Source organism: Biomphalaria glabrata, chromosome 6 (genome assembly GCF_947242115.1).
Source record: "Biomphalaria glabrata chromosome 6, xgBioGlab47.1, whole genome shotgun sequence".
In the NCBI taxonomy this organism is placed as follows: Eukaryota; Metazoa; Mollusca; class Gastropoda; family Planorbidae; genus Biomphalaria; species Biomphalaria glabrata.
In genome coordinates this window covers 44,959,601-44,969,959 of record NC_074716.1, presented here as the reverse complement: position 1 = coordinate 44,969,959, position 10,359 = coordinate 44,959,601, and the positions used below count along the sequence as shown (strand labels likewise).

The 10,359-nt window shown below is 31.2% G+C and overlaps 1 long non-coding RNA gene across 1 annotated transcript; it reads right to left on the bottom strand.

Annotated features, from left to right (window-relative positions):
• Positions 1 to 5,861: 5,861 nt before the first annotated feature.
• LOC129926568 (uncharacterized) lies at positions 5,862 to 8,045 on the bottom strand. Its single transcript, XR_008778264.1, has 2 exons — positions 7,444 to 8,045; positions 5,862 to 7,164 (listed from the first exon to the last, which is right to left on the bottom strand). It is a non-coding gene; the product is annotated as an uncharacterized LOC129926568 (long non-coding RNA).
• Positions 8,046 to 10,359: the final 2,314 nt, after the last annotated feature.

The following is a 10,359-nucleotide window of genomic DNA, read 5'->3' as shown; positions in this document are numbered from 1 at the left end:
GTAGTTTTGTAGATTTAGTTGTAGTGGTAGTTTTGTAGCATTAGTTTTAGTTGTACTTTTAGATTTAGTTGTAGTCTTAGATTGTAATTTAGTTGTAATTTCAGATTTAGTTGTAGTTTTAGATTTAGTTGTAGTTTTAGATTTAGTTGTAGTTTTAGATTTAGTTGTAGTTTTAGATTTAGTTGTAGTTTTTTTAGTTGTAGTTTTGTAACTTTAGTTGTAGTTTTGTAACTTTAGTTTTAGTTTTGTAGCTTAGTTGTAGTTAACATTGTAGTTTTAATTGTATTAGTTGTAAGTGTAGTTGTAGTAATACTTTTCAATACGCGCACGCATCCCATGACACTTAGTTCTTCTTGTGGCTCATCTAAAGACAGTGGCGTCACTAGTGCTGTAGTAGTACTTTTGTAGTTGTACTCTTATAGTTGTCGTTTTAGTTGTAGTTTTGTAGATTTAGTTATAGTTTTGTAGATTTAGTTATAGTTTTGTAGATTTAGTTATAGTGGTAGTTTTGTAGCTTTAGTTTTAGTTTTGTAGCTTTAGTTGTAGTTTTGTAGCTTTAGTTTTAGTTTTGTAGATTTAGTTTTAGTTTTGTAGATTTAGTTTTAGTTTTTTAGCGGCCCCCGTAAGGGGAAAAAGCCGCTATTAGGTTTGTGCAAAATGTCCGTCTGTCACACTCAGATCTCGAAAACTAGAAGAGATATGAAAAATATTATTTCATCCTTAAATGCGGCTTGAAAAGTTTAGGTGCAACGGCTACTTTTGGTTTTCTAAAAGCAAACGGTTTAATTTATAAAATTAATTATGCAAGCGATTTTTTCATAAAAATACACCAATTCTAAAACAATTACGTAAATGTAAGGGAGGCAATGTTACAATATGCTAACACAGATGGACAATTTTTGTGTATTTTTAGTTTCACTAAGTCAAATATATCTTAAAAATGTACACGAAATGTTTACAACAAATATAAATAATAGTTAAAGATGTTTTTTCTGGTCAACTAGCTGCTAAAATTAAAAGAAAACATTTCTGTTTGTTTATAAAGGCTAATAATGCATTTTGTATGTAAATATCACGCACATTTTTTTAATGGATTTTTATGCAGCGATTTTCGTGCAGTAGCGTAACGTCGCTACATAGTTAGGTGCCAAACCAATTCTTTAAACTTTTTTAAAAAATCAGATTTTATTTATTTTTTGTTTAGTGCCCCTATCCAAATAAAAGAAGATTATTTTTGTGCGTTTTGTCTGTTGGTCGGTCTGTCCGTCACGATTAGATTAAAAAAACTAGAACTCTAAAAGCTATTGAAAATCTGTTTACACTTTAATGTTCCTCCCGTAACATCTCAATAGTTTTAAGTATCTAAAAATTGATTGTTCCGGATTTTTTTTTGTGTGCAAAACTAATCAACCCCAACAAATGTTTGTTTGCTCTTCTAATTTATATTACATTCAATTTCCATGCTTAAACGTTGCAAAAACACATTATCAATAATATGTTGTTCCGTTTTTTATGTAAATTGCATATTAATGCTAAATCAAATTCTCTATACTGACTTATATTTCATTAAGTGTAAAAATGTTCCGGATATTGTTTTATAAAGCATGAATTATGCCTAATGATTGTTTGAAATCGCATAATTTACTAATATTACACTTAAATTATTTGACAATGCGTCACTATAATTTGGTTATCAATATCAAATTGTTCCGTATTTTCATCTTTAAACAAATTTTAAAAATATCGACAATAGGTTGTTCAGGGCTTTAAAAAAAAGTAATTTACTAGAATTGATTACTGAAAATTACTTGCTAAAACATAACATAGAAGTTTTGTAATCGATAAAGAAAGTTCCGGATTTTGTTTCTTACAAATCGTCGCCAGAAATTTCATAATTTATTTAAAAATCTACTAACGCCAAATAATTGTTTGAACTCCCTCTTCTAATTAATTAACAAATAATCTTCTCATTTACGAAATAATGTTTTTACGGATTTTTATGAAAAATATTTTAACTCACTACTCTCTTACAGTACATTTAACTTTCTACCTAAAACATTATAAAATCTAATTATCGTTAATATTATGTTCCGATTTTTAAGGAAAACAGAATCCAAACACCAAAGTAAGGTATGAAAATCTCTCCACATGGCTGTAGTACATCTAATTTTTATACGAGACCATCCAAAAAATTTAATTAACGGTATTACATTTAACTGAAATTCTCTTTTTCTTTTACTATTTATACAAACATCCGGAACAATCTATTATATAAACTTTTCAATTGTGTTCATACCTAAAAATTATTGCGATGTTTTGAAACGTAAAATAAAGGTTAATCAATTTTTAATATCTTTTAGTTGTTTTTTTTTTTTTTATCAGGATGACGGACAGACCGACTGACAGACAAAACGCAAAAACAATGCGGCTTTGATCCTTTTTAAATAAAATTCTATTAGAACTCAGTGCACCAATGTCTATGAACCCTCGTTAAATATCTCGTGTAAATAAAGACATTTTTTTTATGGTACCGGTACTAGCCTATTGTGAGGTAATGGACTTTTTTTTCTTTGACGTCATATGAATGGACTCTTTAAATGTAATGTTAAAAGAACGCACTCGGTGCACCAATGTCTATGAACACTCGATAAATGGCTCGTAATGATAAAGGCGATTTTTAGTCTAGCTAGGCCGTGTGACGTAGTGTTTTTTTTTTCTTTTGACGTCATATGGAATGAATTTTTTAAAAGAAATGCTAAAAGAACTCACTCGGTGCACCAATGTATATGAACACTCGATAAATGGCTCGTAATGATGAAGGCGATTTTTAGTCTAGCTAGGCCGTGTGACGTAGTGTTTTTTTTTCCTTTGACGTCATATGGAATGAATTCTTTAAATGAAATGCTTAAAGAACGCACTCGGTGCACCAAAGTCTATGATCACTCGATAAATGGCTCGTAATGATGAAGGCGATTTTTAGTCTAGCTAGGCCGTGTGACGTAGTGTTTTTTTTTCCCTCTGACGTTATATGGAATTAATTCTTCAAATGAAATGAAAAAAGAACTCGGTATAGTAATGTTTATTAAGCCTCGTTATGGGACTCGCGTTTAAAAAAGGAATGATATCTTGATTTAGATCTAATCTAGATTTTTTAAACTAGATCTAGATTTTTATTACAGTATATCTAGATCTGGATTTATATTCTAATTAAAATTATTCTAGATTCTAGATCTAGAATTTCTAAATCTAGTTTAGACTAAAATAGACTAGATTAAGATGTAGAATTTCAATTTCTAAACTTAAAGTGTAAAAACAAAGTGTAGATTTTCATTTCCAAACGTTTTGATCAAAATTGTAATGTTTTAATATACTAAAACTAATCTATTATTTTTTATTTAATTTAAATTTAAATTTACGGCAAATGAATCTTTGAAACATTATTACTTTTGACCATCAAAATTAAATCACCTCTTGAATATTATTTGCGAATATGCAGATCCGACAGGGATCCGACTTCGACGGGGGCCGCCTCTGAGTTTGTGTAACACAAACTCTCTTTGTAATCTTGTTTTAATTTTAATTATCTATTTCTATTTCTCTCTTTGAATGTAGTTCGTCCATCGTGGTTCTATGACTTTTGTCATCAAGGCGGCCGAGGACTATCTGGGTTTTTGAGCCTCCTCGCGTGACCTCCGTGACCCCAGGCCGTAAGGCTGGTTTGTGACGTAGTAGGTCAGCGACCATTGTTTCTGATCGTAACCAGAGCCTGGCTGTGTGTTAGCGCTTAGGCGAAGTGTTGTAAACTGTAACACAGCCAACGTGTAGTTGTCCTGATGACTATAAACAGACGTATTATTAAAGTAGACTAATCACTGGATCTAGACTTTATGTATTTACTTAATATACACACTAAGTGATTGTGTTAGCATTAGCGCTTAGGCGAAGTGTTGTAAAATGTAACACAACCAACATGTAGTTGTTGTCCTCATAACTATAAACAGACGTATTATTAAAGTAGACAAATTACTAGGTCTAGACTTAGATGCTCATAACTATAAACAGACGTATTATTAAAGTAGACAAATTACTAGGTCTAGACTTAGATGCTCATAACTATAAACAGACGTATTATTAAAGTAGACAAATTACTAGGTCTAGATTTAGATGCTCATAACTATAAACAGACGTATTATTAAAGTAGACAAATTACTAGATCTAGACTTAGATTCATAACTATAAACAGACGTATTATTAAAGTAGACAAATTACTAGGTCTAGACTTAGATGCTCATAACTATAAACAGACGTATTATTAAAGTAGACAAATTACTAGGTCTAGACTTAGATGCTCATAACTATAAACAGACGTATTATTAAAGTAGACAAATTACTAGGTCTAGACTTAGATGCTCATAACTATAAACAGACGTATTATTAAAGTAGACAAATTACTAGATCTAGACTTAGATTCTCATAACTATAAACAGACGTATTATTAAAGTAGACAAATTACTAGGTCTAGACTTAGATGCTCATAACTATAAACAGACGTATTATTAAAGTAGACAAATTACTAGATCTAGACTTAGATTCTCATAACTATAAACAGAGGTATTATTAAAGTAGACAAATTACTAGGTTTAGACTTAGATGCTCATAACTATAAACAGACGTATTATTAAAGTAGACAAATTACTAGATCTAGACTTAGATTCTCATAACTATAAACAGACGTATTATTAAAGTAGACAAATTACTAGATCTAGACTTAGATGCTCATAACTATAAACAGACGTATTATTAAAGTAGACAAATTACTAGATCTAGACTTAGATTCTCATAACTATAAACAGACGTATTATTAAACTAGACAAATTACTAGGTCTAGACTTAGATTCTCATTACTATAAACAGACGTATTATTAAACTAGACAAATTACTATGTCTAGACTTAGATTCTCATAACTATAAACAGACGTATTATTAAAGTAGACAAATTACTAGATCTAGACTTAGATGCTCATAACTATAAACAGACGTATTATTAAAGTAGACAAATTACTAGATCTAGACTTAGATTCTCATAACTATAAACAGACGTATTATTAAACTAGACAAATTACTAGGTCTAGACTTAGATTCTCATTACTATAAACAGACGTATTATTAAAGTAGACAAATTACTAGGTCTAGACTTAGATTCTCATTACTATAAACAGACGTATTATTAAACTAGACAAATTACTATGTCTAGACTTAGATTCTCATAACTATAAACAGACGTTTTATTAAACTAGACAAATTACTAGGTCTAGACTTAGATTCTCATAACTATAAACAGACGTATTATTAAACTAGACAAATTACTATGTCTAGACTTAAGATTCTCATAACTATAAACAGACGTATTATTAAAGTAGACAAATTACTAGATCTAGAATAAGATCCTCATAACTATAAACAGACGTATTAAAGTATATTAAGTACTAGATCAGACTTAGATCCTCATAACTATAAACAGACGTATTATTAAAGTATACTAATTACTAGGTCTAGACTTTATGTATTTACTTAATATACACACTAAGTGATTGAAGACTGCTTTGTGTGTGTTGTAAACTATAGTGTGTTGTAAACTGAACTGTAGCACACCTGGCTGAATGTTTGCATTAGTGCTTAGGCTAAGTGATATAGTCTGTAACTCATTAACGTGTAGTCATGTATGTTATGACTTTTCTATAAACAGTATTACACCTACATATGTTATTAGAATATAAAATTGATCAGTTGCTTTACAACTTAATGTACACACTAATGATAACAAGCATCACAACAGAAATAACACAACATGAAAACAAATGTGTGGTGTTATATAGCAATTTTATTTGCAGACAAAGGATACCACTTTAATGAGTTAAGTTTTTATTGCAATTGCTTAATGAACATATGGAAAAAAAAATTGCAATAATTTACAATACACATTTTAAAAATACAATGATTACATATAATGTTAATGTGATTTAAATATATGGATGGCTGCCTGTTCAAGCGGTTTGCTCATATAATGTTAATGTTATTTAAATTATATATTATATATATATGGATGGCTGCCTGGTTGAGCGGCTTGCGCTCCGGACTGTCGCTTAGATTTATTGATGGTCCCAAGTTCAAACCCTGGCCGCTCCCATCCCCAGTCATGCAGTCATTAAATTTCTTTAGAACCACATGAACACAATAACCAGCAACATATCTTATCTTATAGATTACACAAGTTACTTCAAAAAACAAGATAATTACCCATAATATAACATCTAACAGTTAGACTTACAGAGAACCTTTATGATGTTTTGATGAATCATTAAAATTAGGAAAGATAAAAGAAATATTTTCATCTTTTTGATTTATCCCACTGTATCTTAAACCTTTAAATATATGTAGTGTACATGGTCAATAACTTATATGAGCAGGAATCTGCAGGATGTGGGTAGACAATACTTAATTTAGATAGTCCATAAAAAGTGACATGGTCTTCTTATTTAATCCTGTTTGGTTTAAGTCAATTTAATATATTTATTTCATTGTCATTTTTTGTATTTGTGTACTTAGTGTTTTCTTTAATAGCATTTAAAAACTGTTAGTATTGTTGGTAAAAGTTTTTGTAGAATATTGTTCTATGAGTTCTAACAAATTAATAATTTCATAAATGTAGGATACAGTTTTAAGAAGTAGCTTATCACCTTTACCAAATACTTCTGTTTGTTTAAAAAAAAACATCGTCAAAGAGATGTACCAAGAACAATAGAATATATATATACTACCTTAACTGGACCAGAACCTTTACAATGTACATAAATCATACACTCCTCTTACACTATCTTGAAATTCACTGAAATCACTGATATGTTTTTTTTTACTATTATATCCTTGTATGTTTGACATGTTTCGGATGTTCCTTCAGAGTTGACGACAGGGGATGGGAGCGGGCAGGGTTTGAACCAGAGACATCGATAAATCCAAACGACAGTCCAGCGCGCAAACCACAAGACCAGGCAGCCATCCTGCGACTTCCTGAGACTTAACACTTTTTTTAATGCACTCTCTACTCTTTCATGTGTAGTAGCTAGTCCACAATACTTCATCGTCTTCAAAATGTTAACGGCAGATCTGAAAGTTAAATAAAGTTTACTATTAATATTTTTTAGATGAAATGCAAACTGTAAATAAATACTGTATATAATATAATAATATCAAACATTTACTAGAATATCTATTGATAGAATCGTTATTAAATTAATAGATTTACATAGTTCTAGCCTAAAGTAGTATTTACTTCCTAGCAATAGCCTCTTTTTATAGTCTTGTTGATCATCAAATGCATAAAAAATTTAAATTATTTATAATACTAATATTATATGCTAGATGCTAGTAATAATTATTACTTACTTTAGAGTATTCCTTTATAGTACGTCATCCTTCAATACTGTCCATGATACTTCGTCTTGAAAATGTTAATGGCAGATCTGAAAGTTTACAATTAATTTTTTTGAAATGAAATGCAAACTGTATAAAATATAAAATAAAATGTATATATTAGGCCTATATATAACATCTATTATTTACTAGAATAATTTGGTATATACCGAGGTATAAAATATGACAGATCTAATAGTAACTGTCTAACAGTCTAATAGAATGAGTCTATGTAACTATAGAATACTAGTAATAGACTACAATAGATTATAGATCTGTACTTCTACTGGTTATATATATATAATATTAATATATATAATATATATATCTATATAAAATATATATATGTATCTCTATCTATTATAAATCTATAAGTTACTACCTGTCTATTTGTACTTCTATATAATATACGGATTATACTATGCTATTGGTATATAAACTAGATCTAGACTCTATAATTATTGACAGAATCGTTATTAAATGAATAGATTTACAATTAGATCTACATCGTCCTAGCCTAGATCAATATTCAATGCCTAGGCTAGGCCTAGATTTCTAGATCTACCCACTTTGACTTTATAAAATGATTATCATGTTAATCATCAAAAGCATAAAAGTCAATTAATTATGTATAATGTTAATATGCTGGATCTAGAATCTATGTCGAAGGCGCCGCTCCTCGTGTGTCTGGTTAGACCTATTTGAGCCCGGAATGTTCGGGTTCAAGCGGCCTGCAATCGAGATGGTGTACAAATTACAAATACGAGGCCAATGGAAGCTTGTACATCCAGATAGCAGTTTCCTCTAGTTCTTGAATTTCCGGATTTCCGGTGCTCTTATGAGAATTGTCAGATTATGGTCACATTTACCAGAAATCCACTAATTTCTCTTTTGGTGAAGCCGCTTCAAAATAGCCTGAAGGACTGAAACGTAAACGACGGAGGTGTACAAAACAGTTTAGAATTTGTCAGAACAAACGTTTATAACCCTTATGCAGACGGAACTTCTGCTCGACCTTGAAGGCCACTCCAATGTCAGAATCTTAGTAAAAGTAAAGTTCCCCTTTCAGAACATACTGTCTTTAAGGCGCCTGATGAAAAGATCACCTGTTTCTGTGGCCCAAAGCATACAATGGTGTCATGTGGCCAGCACAACCACCAACCGCCTTTACTTTTCCCCCAACTAATGTCTGGTAACCTTTACTTTATTTACTTAGACTTAGATCCTCCCGCGCCGTTCGGCGCATTGGCGGCAAGATATCTACATAAAGATCTGTCACTGGCAATGTCTGAAGCCTCCTCCCACCTGGTGTCCACTGTTTCTCCATGAAGGTTCGGCGCCAAGTAATACGAGGACGTCCCTGTTTGCGTTTTCCTCGTATTGGCCTCCATGTCATCGCAACAGGTACCCATTAGAGCTGGGTGAACTCTGAGGCGCCCAAAGATCCCAACATAAAAAATAGCTGTCTTCAACGAGATATTAACTTAGCAGCTTCGGTTCGAAAGTCAAGCGCTTTACTTCTTAGCCACTGCGCCTCCCAGAATCTTAGTGGTGGAGGAGTATGCTCAAGCATGTGCATCCTTGTTCAGCAAACGATATATTATGAAGCAAACATCTCCAAATTATATGTGACGGATCTTACATGATTTTAATACACGACTGCGATTTCCCCGACAACACTGGTACATAAGGACATCGTCGCACAAATTAGAGTTCTAAATCAGAATTCTAGATCTACATCTACATCTTGATGTTCATATAATGAAAGTACCAATAAATAATTGAACAAGTATGCATAGTCCACTGGCCGAATAATTAAAATTCAAGTAGCTGAAGGTTTCAAATCACGGGTTAGGTATTTTTTTATTTATTTTATTACATTGTATAATAGAGGAATTGTTTTTTTAGCGGCCCCGTAAAGGAAAAAGCTGCAATTAGGTTTGTGCAAAATGTCTGTTCGTCTGTTTCACTCAGATCTCGAAAACTAGAAAAAAAATTAAAATAATATTTCACCATGCGATGCGGCTTCAAAAGTTTAGTTGCAACGGCTTCTTTTGGTTATCTCAAAGCAAACCGTTAGTTTATAAAATTAATTATGCAAGCGATTTTTTCATAAATACACCAATTCTAAGACAATAACATAAATGTAAGGGAGGTAATGTTACAATATGTTAACAGAGACGGACATTTTTAAGTATATTTTCAGTATCACTATGTCAAATATATTTATAAAATGTACAAGTAATGTTCACAACAAATATAATTATTAGTTAAAGTTGTTCTTTCTGGTCAACTTTCTGCAAAAAATAAAGGCTAAGAGTGCACTTTGTATGTAAATATTACGCACATTTTTAACTCATTTCTTTTTATTTTCTACTACATCTATTCTAATATATTTATCGAAAGTATTGAAAAGAAGAAGGTATCTTGGAACAGTGGTGTCATGGGGGTTAGGGTGAGGGTGCGGTCGACACTATTATGGGGTGGCAACCAAGTTGGTAAAATTACAACTTAGCAAAAGGAGACACATTGAAAAAGATAATTATAAAATCTCGAGATTAATCTTGGAACAGTGGTGTCACTAGGGGAGGGGTGCGTTCCCTACGATCGACACCATTTTGGGGGTGACAACCAAGCTAGAAAAAATATAACAAAGGAAACCTGTTTATATGATGTTAAGTTTGTTAGTATTTTTAATTAAATATTATTGTAAAATTTGCAATAACATTTCAATAAATGTAATAAACATTGGGATTTTACATTTGAGTAACAGGCTGCGTCAAAAAAATGTATACACACTTTGAACTGTCATAGTTGATTTCCCATTCTTTAAGATTAAACTTCGGTGGGAAAGTATTGTTATTTTTTTTTCAACATGTTGCAGCATTG